Here is an 18,961-nt window from a genome sequence, read left to right as displayed (position 1 = left end):
ACTTGAGCCCATCAAAGTATTTTGCTTAAACAAAATTACATTTCATTTAACAGGAAATAACACACTCTATTAGTACTGCAAGCTGATTATTTCCATTGTAATTCTAAATTGCTGTTCTTCTTTTGCACCTCCTTTCTCCATTGCATTGCTTGTTTATAATCCGTTGTATTAAAAAAATCCATAATAGAGTTTCAATTCTGCCCTAAATATATTTATTGTTTTCTTTAAGGTTAGTTTTAAGACCTATTTTTCAACCCAAGGATTGATGGACTCTTGTGGGGATTTAGTTCTGTGTAAACTTCAAAGATCTAGGAACTCCTACAATTTTTTTTTTCAAAATACTATTGTAAATGTACTATTAACAAGGCCCGTGATACTGAAATAACTTACTGGAATTAAATCTCAGTTTTTCTATTTATTCACTGAATGACCTTTGCCAGATTATTTGAACTATGAAATGGAAATAATAGGATCTATTCCACAGAGTTGTTGTGAGTTGATTTATGTAAAGTATTTACTGTTTGGCATATAGTAAGTACTATGTGTGCATTGATTATTAATATTGTGATTGTTATCAAATGCTTCTGAAATACCATGTATAAACATTATTTGTGGAGTTCTAAACTAAAAGTAAAGCAGAGTAATGTGCTCTTGGAACTATGAAGGTTTTGACTCCTATGCCTACCTTTTAACATACAGGGAACTGTAAACTATCACATAAACCTTCTAGCCTTCAATTTCCTAATCTGTAAAATGGGCAAAGTTATTACTACCCTGAAGTATTATTCCAGGATTCAATGATATAATTAGAAGTATGTTCCAGCAGGTACATACAAAAGGCACAATAAGTATAAGTTTCCTTTACTTATTCTATTTGTTTTGATACTCAGTTGGACTACTTTTTTTTTTAATAGCCTACAGTCACTTGAGAGTGTAAAATAACCAGTGTTCAAGGTATTAACAGATTAGAGGTAGAGAGACAAAATGAATCATCACACCTAAACAAGTCACATTTTATTCTATACTTCTGCTGAACAAACCAACAGAAAAGCATAAAGTGTGGGATATTTAAAAGAATGAAATCTGTTACTCAAATAAAACATAACACATTTTACTCCTGACAATTTCTCTACCTCAGCAAGACTTATTTTTACACTCAACGAAAAGATGAATGTAATTCAGGTTGGTAAGATTTATAAACATCATGAGACTGGATTAAAATAAAATTCAAGCAATGACTTGTAATCACAAGGATTCATTTTTTTAAGTTCATAAAAACACTGTTGAAAACATCATTTAATCTTCCAACTATTTTCTTTGCTGATAGTTGCAATTGTAAAATATACCACTTGGAGTGAAAGAATGATCAAAATGCCAAGAAGCATGGTATTTACTTGTTCTACAATAAGGCTATTGATGTTTTAAAAAATAAATTGCTAGAAATTTCATTAAATTTTATACATATGATAATTTGTTGATTGCCTACACTAATGGGAGAGAATTAATGACATTAAATTGTGTCTAAAAACCTCTTTTAAGTATTCAGTTATTTGAAAGATTAATAAGGGGATAACCAAATATCTATAAATTATAGATATAGATTGTTGTTTATATACATCTGATAAATACAACAAAATCATGTGCTGTTCTTTTTTAAAAAAAATACAAACGAAAGAATGGATGAATAAACAAATGAATATAAGCTGAAAACCGGTACACTGGTTTTCTTTTTTAATTTGTAAAGCTATAGCTAGTGTCATTTCAGAAAAAGAGAAAAAAAGAGCAGTAATACTTTTCGGGTTCTCAGGTTTTTAAAGTTTCATTTTAAAATAGTAATGTTTATATCTACAAAGCATATATATTATAGTATATCTATATCTATATCTATATCTATATCTATATCTATCATCTATATCTATATCATCTATATCTATATCTATCATCTATATCTATATATAGATTTTCCAAAATTAGTTTAGAACTGGGTCCTATGGTGTTGAACCCAACATATAAATTCCATTTTCTGTCTGTCTTCCTGAGACTAGCAAAATTAGCATATTTGCAGAGTATAACTCTAGAACCAGTCCATCCACCTAGGAGAAATGGTCACCTTAAGAATGTTAAGTGGAATAATTTTTAATATACTAAGGTTTTTTCTATTGGCAGCACATTTGTAAAAGACCTAGTAATCTCCCACAGTCCTTCCTGGGGGATGTTATTTGAAGGCGTCCCTATTTATGTCTCTTTTGTAAATGACAATTTTCCTCCAGGTTAAAGTTAAGAATTCACTTCTCTCAGACACATTTTATCCCAATGTCATCCACTTCCATTGCTTCAGAAAATACTGATTTTCTGAATATTTCCAAATTTCTAGGTCTAGCTCAGATCACTGTGAACTCCTTCAGATCCTCAGGGACCTCAAACTAAACAAACAAACAAACAAAAAAACACAAATGAATTGTCTTCTTTTACCAATCTACTCCCTCCTCTAACTAAATGTGTGTCTATGCTTCTTATTTTAGTTATTGGTGACATACTTATTATCGATCCAGTTTCTAAAGACAGAAACATGGAATTAATCTTAGTCTTGTTTCTCCCTTTATGACCTATATCTAATCATTCCCTGAGATCTGTCTCTTCAGCTTCCTAATTGGTTCTCAGAGCTATTATTCCCACATTTTCATCATCTACTTGAGGAAACATCATTTCTTACTAGAGTCACTACATCAGTCTCCTAATTGATATCTCCCTTTCCCTGTTACCTCCAGCATAACCAGAGTGATTCTAAAATGAAAGTGTTGACATTTCATTACCTTTGATGTCTCCCCAAAATACATAGAACAAAGTCCACATTCAGAATAAATTAGCTTTCAAGACTCTTTATGACTTGACCCTTCCTTATCTCTTCAACATAAAATCCCATCACTGTCAGTTTGTATTCCAGTTCCATGACAGTCCCTTTTTCCCCCTTTAAATTCATATGGGCGGTGGGGGGGTGAGGGGGCATAAGGGGAAAGGTGAAGGGATTAGGAAGCAGCTGGTAACCACAAGAGGGCCTCAGGGTTTTTGAAAATTAATTTGGGGAACGTATTCAATAATGTTGTAAAGATTTTGTTGGGTATCCGATGGACATGTGTCCTATTTGGGAGACTACCTCAGAGATAATGTGGATTAATGAATGCCAACTATAATTTTATATATATAATGTGATTGCTCCGTGCGAGGTCGGAGGGATAGTGGAAGGGGGGAAAGGGGTTCACAGTGTGAGGGATATAAATGATGAACGTCTAAGTATTACCTTTTCTTGTACACCTGAAACTAATAAATTAAAAAAAAATCATATGCTTTCCACACCATCTTTCTAAAGCATCCTCTTGTTCCCTGCCCAGCTCATACTTCTCATTCAGTTCTTAGCCTAGAATTCCTTGCCCTTCGGGGCTCTTTCCTGAACATTGTTCACCATACACCCCAAAGTCAGCGAGATGAAGGCAGAATGAGAAACTTCAATATACAATCTACTTACAGGGCTGTTACTATGAAAAAGTAAAATGACTGCTTAAATTTACTGTTAATTTAATATCATTAAGAAGAAAAATCTTTCTTTAACTTAAAATGTGTTTTATCATAAGTATGATTTTAATAAACAGAAATCTCCACTTTCTAACATACCAGTTATTAGTGCTCTTATGATTATTTTAAGTGAATAAAATATCACTGAGGGAAAATGAAAAAAAAAAGATATGTAAATGTATTTTAGCAGAGAGGTTAAGCCCTAGCTATTATCACTAAATTGCCTGGATTTAAATCCCAACTTCAATATTTACTAGCTCTCCAAATGTGGGAAGTAACTTAATTTGTTTCAATTTCACTGTCCTTGCTTGGAAAAAAAAAGATAAAAATAGTACCTATCTCATAGGACTATTATGACAATTAAATGAGTTAATAAACAAATCAGTTCATATAACAGTGTCTGGTATGTAGTAATCATCCAATAAATATTATTAGTAGTAGTAGTAGTGTTGGTAGTTGTTTTAAGATAAGTGAAAACTTATAAATAAGAATAGTTTGGAATATTCAATATATTTTATAAACTAAGAGAGAAGAGGATCTAGATTAGTCCAAAAGGAAAGATAGTCAGAAAGGGAGATGGAAAATTTGAAGATCATTGTCTGAGAGCAGAATGATTGAATTCAAGATTTTCTGAGTTCTTTTTCTTCTTCCTATCCTTGGTAAAAACAGGTGTGGGGACAGAGTCCCAGAGAGCATTTTCCAGGCTCTCGGCCTCACGTGGAAAGGTGCTGGCTCAAGTAGTAGATGGTCATCAGCTGTGACTAGGTGGCCATCAGTTGTAACCAGTTAGCCATTGGCCACTGATATAACTGCTGTGCATGGGTTGGAGAGTTGCTTGTTTGGTTGGCAGAGCAGCAGATGGCAGGTTGCGCATCATGTGGCTCCTGCTTCCTGTGTCTCCAGCCCAGCCGCCAGCGAGAGTGTAGTGGTATGAACCCCCCCATCCATGGCTCCGTCGGTGTTCCTTTTTGGCCTCACCATATCCTGTGTTCTTATGTGGGGAGCGGGACCAGAGACCCCACATGACAACAGGACTGGACAAAATTCAGATCAAACTGCCTTATGTACACACAAATAAAATAAGTACCGTTTAATGAGAATATTTTAAACATTTTAAAAAAGAAATAAAATGGTCTTTGAAAACATGTTCTCAATGGCTATAATAAGGCTTTCTTGAGATATAGAACCACTATTGCACAAAGAATCTTCCTAGAAATTAGTATAAGCATATATAATGCTCATACAAATGTAGGCATCCTTCATTATCCAAACTCTCATTATGTGAACTCACAAACCCAGTAGAATCAAATACGTTATTTTTGTCATGCAGGGACTCAGCTCTCGCTCCCCGTACAAGAACGCAGGATATGGTGAGGCCAAAAAGGAACAAGAGAAGCATAGATAGGGGAGTTATACCACTATATTCTCAATGGCGGTTGGTGTGGGGACGGAGCCCCGGAGAGCAGTTTACAGGCTCTCGGCCTCATGTGGAAAGGTGCTGGCTCAGGTAGTAGATGGCCATCAGCTGTAACCATTGAGCCATTGGCCACTAATATAACTGCCGCAACTACGTTGGGGAGTCGAGTGGAAGAGAGTCGAGTTCGTCTGTTGGCAGAAAAGTGGACAGGAGGTCACACATAGTGTGAATCCAGCCTCCAGTGAGACTATAGTGATATGACTCCCCTACTTATGGCTCCGTGGGTGTTCCTTTTTGGCCTCACCATATCCTGTGTTCTTGTGTGGGGAGCGGGACCAGAGACCCCGCGGGCCGCCCTTCATGACAGCTAGTCAAGACACAAAAGCAAAAATCCACTAGTACCCCAATAGGGGGTCTTTCCGCACCTCAGTCTCACTGGTGGCTGGGCAAGACACAGGAAGTAGGATCCACAAAATCATCAATCCGCCATCTGCTTTTCTGCCAACCAACCAACAATCCCCCTAGCGTAATCATAGTAGTTATATTAGTGGCTAATGGCTAACTGGTTACAGCTGATGCCCATCTACTACCCGAGCCAGCATCTTTCCACGTGATGGCGAGAGCCTGGAAACTGCTCTCTGGGATTCTGTCCCCACAATTTTGTTCACAGATTCTTGTGGAGGAGACTATGTCTTACTCTCTGAACTCTTCTTTGTATTTGAAATTAGGGAGTCAAATGTATCATTATAGTAAGGGAATAAATTTAGGTGTATATGTTACATTTTTCTTTAAATCTTCAATCTAAATAATTTTTTTAATTCTAAATATTTTGAACTACATTATTAATAAACCTTAGTGAAATATTTTAACATTGTTCTCCACATTTTTTCTTCACTACTCCTTTGAATCTATCTGACACTTATTCAGTGATATCCTGCTTGGTTTCAGTCTTCTGTCTCCGCAAACGTTTTTAAACCATTTCACTTTGATTCTTCATTTGAGTATTTTTAAAAGGCAATCTTGACAAAAATACAAAAAATACATAGAAAATCTATGTTTCTGAATTTTTTTTCATGTAAAACAGCTTGTAAAATTTCAAACAGCCACATATATCAGAAGTCATTTTCAAAGAGTGGTGTTTAATGTGCAGAGGTGGTCAGGCTTGACTGAGATTGCTACTATTAATGGGTACCTACATCTCTTTTGTATTTCCCAGGTGGGGTTCATTAGCAATGCCAAGTGATTTAAAGTGGATAGGCTATGAGCATAATTTCAGGTGGTTCAAAGTCTGCGGACAAAGAAAGATCATAAATTGTAATATATGATTGCAGGAGTTAATTTCATTCCCAGTAGAATTAAGATTCTTGAAAAAGACATACACTTTAACCTCCTTGTTATTTCCATTAAAGAGAGAAGTAGGAAAAATATGTCAGTATAATATATAGATCATAAAGAATTATAGACTTTGAGAATTTATTAAAGGCATGATTTAAAAGGAGCTGCAGATATCATAGCCGTCCATAGGCTTTTAGCTTCAGATACATTGGACAGAGACTAAAAGATAGATTGTAGTCAGACAGAAAATGAATATGCTCTACCTTGCTAGCATCATTTTATGTTCTTTAAACATAATAAACTCATTTAATTTAAATTCTAGTGAGGCTTAAAGACAAAAATGAATTCTAGAAAAATATAAAAAATAAATCACAGAAGAGACTACAGGTGAATTTATGTCTTGAAGGCTGAAAGGGTTTTCAGCAGGCAAGGATGGAAGGAAGGTGGGGAACAGGCCAGTGAAATGGGAAACATACAAAGCCACAAAGGAAAAAATACATATAACCCATTTAGAGGTCAGGAAATACTCTACTGCAGTCATAGAATTAAGTAAGTGCTTGAAGAAAAGGGCAAAAAAAACATGGCAATATAATAAGGTCTATAATTTAGGAAGTAGTCATATTATGAAGGGCCTCTATGCTTAGTTTGAATTTTATCCTTGTGAAATTGTTAGTTATTAAGCAGTACCCTTGAGGCAGGTTAGTCAGCATGACTTCAGGCAGTCAGGAATTCCCTGGTAGAATGGACAAGGACAGTCATATCTTCAAGGCTGTAGCCCTGGGAAACATCATTAGCACAAGACAGTTGGTTTGTTTCAAAAAGCCTTCTCAAAAGCCTTCTCACCACTGAGAATTTGATAAAACTATGCCAGTAGACGTCAGCTTTTCTCCTTAGAGATACAAGGAAAAGTATAAAAACAGAAGTCTTTGCTTTAGCTGGTGGGCATCCCAGCTTCGGGTACCCTCTCCCGCTCGGGAGCTGTAACTCTTTGCTTTAATAAACTATCCTCTTCTGTAATAAAACTATAAACATCTTCAATTTACCTCTCTGGGTCCTCATCCTTATTCTTCAAGTGTGTCAAGCCACGAACCCCAGTGTCGTGCAGGGGACCCTGCTCGCTGCGCCATTTGTTGTGCGAGGCGGCCTGCGGGGTCTCAGCTCCCGCTCCCCACATAAGAACACAGGACATGGTGAGGCCAAAAAGGAACATCCATGGAGCCATAGATAGGGGAATCAATCCAATATTTTCTCGTTGGCGGCTGGGCTGGAGACACAGGAAGCAGGATCTACATAATCTGCCTAACAGCAGTCCGCGCTTGCCAGCCACCATCTTCTTGCTAGCCCCCATTCTCTCTGCTAGCGTAGCCACAATGGTTATATTAGTGGCCAATGGCCTACGGGTTACAGCTGACGGCCAACTAGCCACAGCTGTTGGCCATCTGATCACAGTTGATGGCCATTTACTACCCGAGCCAGCACCTTTCTATTGTGAGGCCGAGAGCCTGGAAACTGTTTTTTGGGGCTTTGTCCCCACACCCGGGCACCAGAAACTAGAAATCTTGTATCAACTTGAAATGATCAAAATTTGAGTTTAGAAAGAAACCTCTGCTCGGGATGAAGGGTGAATAGGAATAGAGAGAGACAATGTGAGGAAGTATTTCAAGAGGCCATGGAAACAAGACAGATGCTAAGTGAAGGCAGTGACATTAGGGATGAAGAAAAGGAGAAGGGTCCAAGGGATGGTGTCATCAACAAGACAAGTAATTAAAAGTGTTGGAGGTTGTAGGGGAAAAAGAACCCTCATAAATTGTTGGTAGGAATGTCAAACGGTGCAGCCATTATGGAAAATAGTATGGAGGATTCCTCAAAAAATTAAGAATAGAAATACCATATGACCCAGCAATCTCTTCTTGGGTATCCCCAAAATTTGCAAACATTTATCAGTACAGATACATGTACCCCTATGTTCATTGCAACATTATTCATGGTGGCCAAGATGTGGAAACAACTGACATGTCCTTTGAAAGATTATTGGATAAAGAAGATGTAGTACATAAATACAATGGAATGTTACTCAGTCATAAGAAAAGATGAAATACTGCAATTTGCAACAACACGGATGAATCTTGAGATTACCATGCTAAGCGAAGTAAGACAGAAAAAGTTGAGAACCATATGATTTCACTCATACTTGTATGTGGGATATAAAACTGAAAGCAACAAATGAACAAGACAAAGAAACAAAGACTCATAGACACAGACAACTGTTTAGTGGTTACTAGAGGAAAAATGAGGAAGAGGGGTTAGAAAAGGGTAAAGGAGGTCAAAAATATGGTGAAAGAAGGAAATTTGACTTTGGGTGGTGAACACACAATGTAATATACAGATGATGTATTATAGAATTATACATTCCAAACCTATATAATTTGTTTAAGCAATATCACCCCAATAAATTTAATAATAAATGGAAAAAAAAGTAAAATAAAAAAAATTTAAAGAAGCACCATTTTTTTTTCCAGCTGGACACAGGTATTTGTTGTTGATAAGAATTGATGAGGGATTGAAAATGAGTGTAGAAAAAAAAAGAGACAATAGTGACTGTAAACATTCTCTTTTGACTAATAGTAGGGGTGTGGCCATGGTCATGTACATAAGATGCCTTTCTGAGTCGGTTGTTCCACCACTCAGGTATTTGTATGGTGGTAAGTATGAGAATTTTCATGCATGTGGAGGTATTAATGCATATGTTACCACAATAGCTTTCAGATATAATCTTCTTTAAAATGTCTTCTCAACAGTAAACAAAACAAAATGGAACGATAAAACCAATTGGGCAGATAAGGTGAATACAAAATTACTTCACATTTACTGAAGATCCCTGGCAATCAATCCTATATTGCTCAGGCAAATTCATTTTGTTAAATGGAGACATTGACTATAAATATAGAGCTCTTTAATATATATGATTTCCTCCCTGAACTCTCCTATTATTACTTGTTAACAAAATATTTCTAAGGCACTCACCTGTATATAAAATTCTGGGGATTGGTCACATAAATTACACAGACCACCTCTTCCAGAGACTAAGGTACAAAGTCTTATGAAGGAACTAGCAGCCTTCTGAAATATTTCTCCTTAGTGAGTCCCACATTATCAACTGGCATTCACTAGTGACCACCCTAGAAATGGGCATTTTGGGGTTGATTTGTAAATAAGGAGCCTCATGTAATCCATAGCAAAGTTTATTAATCTGAAATAAGGATGCCAGATAAATTATTGCCACCATCTTCAGAAAACCACAGATTGGTACATTATGTTATGATTTCCATCCATCACACAAACTCTGGAAATTACTAAAATGAGAGTGCTACAGAGTTATTGAAATATCCTTGAGAAGGAGACGTTAAATGGGCAGACCATATACCTCAAGAGAACTACAAATGCCCTTATCTTATTATGAAAATAATTTCTTTATAAGCAATTAGTCTCTATGTTAAAAATGATTTTTATTGTGTACTGGAAAACTTCCCCTTTATACTGTAAGATGACATTCATCAATATAAAATACAAAGTTAAATAACCATATTTGTGTTTGTTCTCAGGTGTCCTTGACCTCCATATGTCTGTGCAGTAAAACATTGAGAGTCTATTAAAAAGATAATTCTAAGGGAAGAAAACATTTTAATAAGATCACTGTATTTTAAAACAGTCTCCAATATGCAGCTAAATCAGTTAGTTCCACTGAACATGAGCAATTTGTCAAACTTTAAATATGAAGGTGCAGCGAAGATTATATCTTACTGAAGACTTGAACAAATCAGTAAAATTCAGGATATTTTATATATCAAAACTATTCAATAAAAAATCCAGTACAATTTGTGGTTGTAAGAATCTAGTATAATAAGTTGTGGTTGAGTTTTAACTTTACGTATTTATCTAGGTGTTTTCTGCATATTCCTCCTCTCAGGTATTTTTACCTTATCCCATTTGTATATTACTGGGCTTTAGATATTCACTTCATAAGCAATCCCAAAGACCATACAACAACAGAAATATTATCATACTTGAATAGAAGCAATAGTTTTCAGTTTCAGGAAAGAAATCAGTGCTGCATAACAATAAAGCTGATGTACATGTCCATTTCTTTACCTCTTCTTAGTATGTGACACTGGCCAAGTTACTTACCTCCACTGTGCCTCAGGCTTCCCACTGTTAAAACGGACATAATATTAGTACCTGTCTCATATTTGTTATACTAATTAAATGAGTGGATTCACAGAAAAATCTTTGTGCAGTGCATGCCAAAGTCAATCTAGCTCAATAAATGTTAGCTATTATTGGTAAGAATTGAACTGTAGAGAAAGGAAGAGAAAATGAGATACCTTGAAAAGCAAATAAGAAAACAGATATATCTGGATCCTGGTAGACGGTATTGGTGAGGTTAATAAAAGTGAAAACCTCTCCATCATGGGGACTTGTGAGCAGAAGGGGAACATGACTTAGGGCTAGTTGCTTAAGGAATTCATTTCCAAACCAGAGCCTGGAAATCAGAGCGGGTGGCAGCCAACCATTTGAAATTGGTCCTTGATATTTGGTGCTGCACAAAATGTCCATAGAGACATCCAGTCCATGACAGAAGGTTACTGATATTTGTCCTACCGAGGCAAGAAGGCTCATTATTGGCAATACAGCCCCAACATAATCATCGTACCAGTAAAACAGGATAGTACTTTCTTAATGTATTAATGCTGTAAACGAAAAGTAGAAATAAACATTATAGGCTATTTGAACCTAGGGACATTTTCCAAACATTTTCTGTTTTGAATAAGGTCCTTGTTTTAAATCAAGGACCATTTGGTATGAATCAAACAAGCTCATGTTCGTTTTGAGCAGGACCAAATTTCAAACACCTTTTGGCATGGACTAACTGTCTCCGTGGAGGTTTTGGACAGGACCAAATGTCCGCTAATCAATGATGGAATTTACCCCTAAATACTTTTGAATGTGGTGATATAATAACCTGGTAGAGGCCCATGCACATTGGATCAGCTTTGCTCTGTAATTGAGGAAATGAACAGATTGAGATTTTCTTATGTGTATGGTCAGCGGTAAACACATCAGCTCTATTATACATGGTTCTGATTGCAGACTCTGACACACTTCTTTACTTTTTAATTTAGATATCAATGCATTTACACCCATTTAAAAGGAAACAAAACAACTTCAAACTATTATAATAGAAAAGTTTTGAGTTAACTTATTGTTGGTCTCTATAAGGTAATTTCACTAATTACAAGGATGGTGGAACTTTACGTAAAGATAAAGCATGAAGCATTTATGGAAGTCTGCCACATGAAAGTTGAAGCAAGACCATTCTTTCTTGTACCACTGATACTGCCTCTTAATTAGAAATAGAAAGTCTATACTAATACTATTCTGTTCTGGGTAGCAACTCCCCAGAAAAGAAAATGACACATGTACATTGCATCCTGAAAAGTTTAATTCCTAAAACTTAAGTGCTATTGATGAAAAGAGAAAGACCTGTGATAACAGTGCCTTCTGGTGATTGGATTTTAAAATATAATAATAACCACAAAAATGCCAATTATTTGTAACATTTATTGAGCAATCAATATGTACTGGACACTGTATGTTATCTAATTCAGGGAGTATATAATGATCGATATAAACTGCATTAAATGTACTGAGGAAATATAAGGAGAAAGTGACTATATTGTGGTTAATCGAAGCAATAAGATATGACCTGAGGAAAATAAATGTGATTTCTCTCTTCCTAATACAGTAATATGGAGGTGAGGGAATGTCGAGCAGGCGTTTCTCTGTAAAGGACTCTCAAAATCTCCCCTGTGTCCTTAGTAATTTACCTATATCTAATATCTTATTGAGAAATAAGACATTGTCAACAGATCACTGGCAGTTCCTCTCTTGGGGACAGACTCAGTAATTAAAATGTGAAAGTGATGTATATAATCAGAACAACCACAGTGGTAAGTTGTAGTAACAAAGAACTATTACAGAGGCAAAAACATTTCTAGTCCATATGTCTAGTACATTGTTTCACAGGAGGCAGACCTAAATGAGAAGCCAAATACTGATGAAGACTTTACTTAGTGTTTCAGTAATCAGAACAAAGGAATGTGATAAATCTGATATTAATCTACATTAGGCGGATTTTGCCTCATGCAACCATCTGGCAATCAGGATGTTCTTACTCATACTCAAGGACCAGGATATTCTGATGCTAAGTCTCTCTCTCTTGGGGTAGAGCTTGGATGGACATTAACGATGTTTGCTTCGAAGGATCTACTTTTGTTAGGCTTCTGTGGCCAACCAACAATATTTCCAATTCAAATGTTCTATTGAAAATGTTACAATTTATAGTCAGGCTATATTTCTAGTTATAAGACCCGGATGGTATTTTGTCACTGAAATATGAGTTTGACACTTCATTTTTGACATTCGGATTTAATTTTCAGAGAACAGCTTGTATTCTTTGCTTTCCGGTATTTGAAGAGGTAAGAGTGCATACCTAGTTAGTAAAATATCTTTCAAGTGAGAAGTTTAGCATGCCATATGTGAGTTTACTATGTAATTCTTAGTGAGCTGAAGAATAATAATTGGAATCACATAAAAAGTGAAAGACTTCCAGCTGTGATCTACTTGCTCAGATGCTCAGCAAGACAAAATTTCATTTTTTCTTGACTTTCAATCTGCAATAGTTACACCATAAATAACTTCTCTTTCTGTGTACATTAGCTTTAAATATGCATACTCACTCATCCCATTATTCTTAACCTTCATGAACAGCTGGCTTCATTACAAAAACAGAACTCTCTTTTTCTTCTGCATTATGAGTTGAGGGAATAATTTAAAACATTTACAATAATATTTGAATGAAATGGCAAACAGGAAAGATGTGGATGCCTTTCTTGGCTCTCTGTTCAAGTAGCTCCTTGTTTCGCAGTCGGCAGCAGAGCTCTGCACTCTTCTTAATGAAGTCCAAGTGTTCTGTATCGCTTGCCCTATAATTTTATGGACAGAGAGAGCTGTTGTCTGTGCCAAGAGAGAACTACACACTCCATTATCCTTTCAATAGGCTTGAAAATTATTTATTTAAAAATCTTTCCCACTGCCACATTTAGAATTTTGCAAAGGCGATTATTATAGATTTCCCTCTAATTACAATTTCAGAGTTGCCTCACATTCATCCTCTCCTGTATTTCAATAAGAAACTGAACTTGAAATTTAGAAATCACCTGCCTTCCATGGTTTTGTTTCTTTCCCAAGAGTTGTCCCTTCTTCATTCATCAATATTTTGGTCCACAACTGCTCTCTTCTCATGCATTCGATTATTCCCTTTTCATTCTCGTGAGAGCACTTCACAGTGCATATTCTGAGGGACAGATTGTATGAAGCCCTGAATTTCTCTCTTCACTACCCACAAAATCATCACATAGCAGTACTGGAAATTTATCTAGTACAGCATTTCATTGCTGATGTCTTTTTAGCTTGAGAAGTGCTATAATTCCGGGGTCTTTTTCTGCCACATTTACCCGGTGCACATTTCTAAAGCACTTCATCATTCGGTTCTCTAAACATTTTTACAATTTCAAGAGACTTCTAGAGATTAAGTTGTGGTCTGTATATAGATCATTTACATGTTTTTTAAAACTCTGGCCAGACTTCTCAATCTCCTCTTTATTCTAGATGTAAATAACTTCTAAAAAACAAAATCAATTTGAAATACTATTAATTCTTGACATCATATTTCAAAATCCCATATATTATTTTTTTCAAACCAGATAGATTCCACTTCCTGTAATTGTTCTTTCTTTCCTAGTCTTCCCACAATGTGGTGGATAAAACTTCTTGACCCTACCTTAAAGAATTTGCATTCATCATCTCAAATCACTTTCCTTTTCATAGGGGTTTACATTCATGAGGTCAAAAGGTGGCTCCAAACCCCACTTACCTGCATTGAGTAGCAGGAAGGCATCAGAAAAGAAAACATTTAAGTAAAACCCCTTTTCTGCTGCTTGCTACCTATTTAAATTACAAAACAAAACAAAACAAACAAACAAGCAAACTAAACAAACACAAAATCTGTTTGCATATAATTGTCATTTTTAAAAGATGTTATTAATATGTAGTTCACATACAATATTATATTAGTTTCAGGTATACAGAAAGTTATTCAACATTTATATACCTAAAGAAGTGATCATCATGATAAATCCAGCAATCTCCTGACACTGTACCACACTATCACCATGTTATTGACTATATTTCCTATGCTGTACATTACGTCCCTATGACTTATTTGTTTTATACCTGGAAATTTAAACCTCTTATTCCCCTTCACCTTTTCCCCCCTTTTAAAATTTTTCACCTATAGTTGACATTCAATGTTATTTTATATTAATTTCAGGTGTACAGCATAGTGTTTAGACATTTATATAATTTAAAAAGTGATCCCCCTCACAATTCTAGTACCCAATTAGCACTATACATAGTTATTACCATATTATTGGCTATATTCTCTGTGCTTTTCACCCCCCTGACTATTTTGTAACTACCAATTTGCACTTTTTAAGCTCTTCAGTTTTTTCACCCTGTGCCCACCCAGCGCCCAACCTCTCATCTATCACCCTGATAAATCTAGTACCCATCTGACACCATACACAGTTATTACAATATTTCTGACTATATTCCTTATGCTATACCCCACATCCCAATGACTACTTTGCAACAACCAATTTGCACTTAATTCCTTCCCTTTTCACCCAACGCCAACCCCCTCCCATGTAGAAACCATCAAAATATTCTCTATTTCTATGAATTTGTTTCTGTTTTGTTTATTTTGTTCTTTAGATTCCATATATGAGCAAAATCTCATTGCATCTGCCTTTCTCTGTCTGACATACTCCACTCAGCACAATACCGTCCAGGTCCATCCATGCCACCGCAGATGACAAGAACCCATTTCCTTCCATGGTCCAGAAATGTACCATCTCCTCTTTAACCATTCTTCCATCCACACACACCCAGGCGGCCTCCACATCTTGGCCATTGCAAACAATGCGGCAATGATCATATGTATGCACACATCCATGTATGTGTTTGTAAATTTAGGTATGGGAAGAAAGATACTTCTAGAAATAGAATAGCCAAAAGGGTAAACTATGGTGAATGTAGTTAACTGGCAGTCGGGTGACTTTCTATATTTTGGAAGTTTGAAAGCACAGTATGGTCTGGACCAAGAGACATGATATTAGCTTCCTGATTAGGGGTCTTTTTGATTGTGGCAGGGGTGGCATAGCTCTTGGACCAGTGATTTCTTACTCATAGAAGAGATAAAAGTCTTGTTGGCCTGGCCGTAGAGACATTAAAACCTGAATATTCTGTTTTACTAGCCTTCCTAACAATCTGCAGGTTATTTTTAAAACTCTATATACAATAAATAATTTTGTGCCTAATATACCTATAATGTACTGTTTTCTTCAACTGAATTCTGTTAATATAGTGCTATGGGTTTGCTCTATAGAATAATTATTTGTATTTTTATTTATGAAGTAGACACATTTAATGCCCTATAAAATATTAGCACGGCTCATATATGATGAATACCCTTTACATTCTATTTCCTTCTAAAAGTATCTGCAATAATTTTAATTCTTTTGAATCTAAAATCAAAATCAATCCATTTAAATTTTACTGCTTTGAGTAATCGTCATCTTCAGGCATTGAATTGTAAATAGTTTTATATTTTAGAAAGAAGTACAATGTTTATAGAAATATTTGCAGTTTTTCCACGAGTAATTAATTACAGATGAAGTGGATTTGTTGTTGCTGTTGTTGTTGTTTGATACCAAACACCAGCTAGATGGCCACAGCTGCTCTCTGATGTATGCAATCTGAATATGTTTTCTAGGCACTTATTTCTTTTATAAGATGATTCTGCTTTGTTATTAATTGAATAAAAAAGGCACAACCATCACAAACGGTGGAAGATTGAATGTTTTGGTATCATCAAGGTGAAGTCACTCCCTTTTGAGCTTTCAAGTACAATCTGGCTAAAGACAATTGCCAAGACTTCTTTTTAGAGACTTATTCAGTCAAGAAATCTGTTGATATGTATTGAGCATTTAGTATATGAAGAGAACTGAAGTCTGCAATAGAGTGTAGGAAAAGCAGTTACTGCAACATCATTTTGAAACGGTGACATTCACTTGCCATTTTATATGACTGAAACTACATACAGAAAATTAACCAAACAAAACTCTAAGGGGTAGGATCTGAGGGCAACCACTTGATTCAGTTTCCCTAGGTTCTTTCCCTCGTGTTCTGCCATAGCTCATGGAGTCACAGGTTAGAGGTTCAAGTGGGCTAATGTATGATTTTTGTCAAGTCTTATTAACTACAGAAGTAGCTTATATTCATATTAATCATTTTCAAGGAAAGACAATTATAGAATCACTGTGTAACAATGGAAATTCAAAATATTAAAAATGTAGATTTAGGCAGGTCATTTAGCTTAAGTTATTTAGGCAAGTCATTCAGAACTAAGGTTCAGGAGAAATTATCCCAAAGGAGACACGCAGACCTAAGAGATAGAAAACATAAAAGAAAGGTTACGGAACATGGAGGATAGAGGAAGAAGCTCTAACATATATCTATCCAATGGGCACTCCGGAATGAGGGAGAGAGAGACTGGAGGAGAAAGACTATTTGAAGAGATAATGACTGAGAATTTTCCAGAACCAATAAAAGAAACAATCCACAGATATAAAGAGTCTCCCTAAATTTCAATCAAAAGCTTTGTAAAAGATGGTCATAATACCTGCCGTTAATATTACAGACTAATGGGCAGCATAGGAGCCCAACGATGTGTCCAGGAACATGTGATCAGGCACAAGTTTTCCACAAGGAGGACTTGGAACTTCATGCACATTCCAGGTCAGAGGGAGGAGTTGGGAAATGGTACTAGCTTCACTAAACAGGCTGGGATGCAGCAGGATTCTCCGGTATAATGCAGTATTTATGGAATAGCTGAGAAAAGTAGGCAAACAAATGATGTGGAACCTAATTTTGCTCAATCAAGAGGTAGTTCACAATGTTTTGTGAAAGTTTGTCTATGGTGTACTCAAATCATATAAACTACAAATTATTATCTAATGTTTCAGTCCTTTTGTTATTAAAACATTAACTATAACACTATCAAATTTAAAACAGTTACATATAGAAATTATAATAATGTATACTTAATAATGAGTCATTAATAGTGGCATCCTGTATAAACAGAACTTCATTCTTCTGAGCAAAGACTGAAATTAAAATACTGCTTTCAGAAATTACTGTGGTATCTTGAAATATGCGAATCAGATAAGTTAAGCTTAAATATGATAGATGTGATGCCTATTTCTGTATCAAAATGTCTCACACGGTATAAAAACTATTTGAATAAAGAAGCAACAATATACCAAATGCACATTTAGCTGTACAAATTAATATTAAGAGCAAATGACAAATTCTGGTTTTTGAAAACAGGAAGACCAAGTCATCAAACATTGATTGCAAATTCCAACATTAATTATTTTAGTAACTGTCTTCAGCTACTGACTAAAATAAAGTTGCATTCACTGCTCATAGCTTTATTTCATCTTATTTATTTTATCTAATATGAGTGTGACCCAGCATGTGTAATGAGCATACCAGCATGCATAATGAAAACAAAGAAGATATTGTAGTTCCATTGCTGGTCATCAAGAGGATTTTTTCTTTTTGGTTTTTTTTTTTTTTTATTTACACATGTTCCAATTCCATTCCAGTTCTGCTCACCTGTTCACCCTCTTGTTTTGGTCTTGTTACTGCAGTTTGAAGATGTTGATTGTCTTAATTGTCCTAGAATATTCCTTGCCAGAATAATTTATGTTTGACATTAAGCTTTAGTCTCTTTCTCGTCCTGGATACGTTGGATAGGAAACAGAATAGGTAAAACTTCTAACTCCATAGAAAGTCCTTCAAAACCTCAGTTTGTCCTTTTCTGAATCCTTTAGAGTGAAGTTGACATGAAAGTTTTATCCTGTAATATACGGAATCTAAATAAAATAAAATAAAATAAAATATAAAAAGCTGAATGCAAAGTAACAGAGAGTAGAATGAGAGGCTAGGATATGGGAAAGAGGGAGATTAAAATAATAGTGGTGGTTGCCAGAGGCTGAAGGGAGGGAGGAGGTCACGGGGAGTTGTTTAATGGGTACAGCTTCAGTTTTTCAAGATGAAAAGAGTTATGAAAATGGATGGTGGTGATGGTTGTACAATATGAATACACGCATACTTAATACCACTGAACTGCATACTTAAAAATGGTTAAGATAGTAAATTTTATGTTATATATTTTTTTTTAAATGGGAAGAAAAGACACCGATGGAATATTTTTGTCCTACATCCTGTGCTGGAAATGTAATTTGTTTTCACTTTTCCAATAAGGGACACATTCTTTCTATCAGAATAATTTATAAAATATTTCTTTGGTGACAAAGAATTGTCTTCTCTGAGGACCCCACATCTCAATCATGACTCACTTACCTGTGCCACCAGTCACCTCCACACTTATTG

Source organism: Rhinolophus hipposideros (genome assembly GCF_964194185.1).
Source record: "Rhinolophus hipposideros genome assembly, chromosome: 1".
NCBI classification, from domain to species: domain Eukaryota; kingdom Metazoa; phylum Chordata; class Mammalia; order Chiroptera; family Rhinolophidae; genus Rhinolophus; species Rhinolophus hipposideros.
This window is presented reverse-complemented; position numbering follows the sequence as displayed.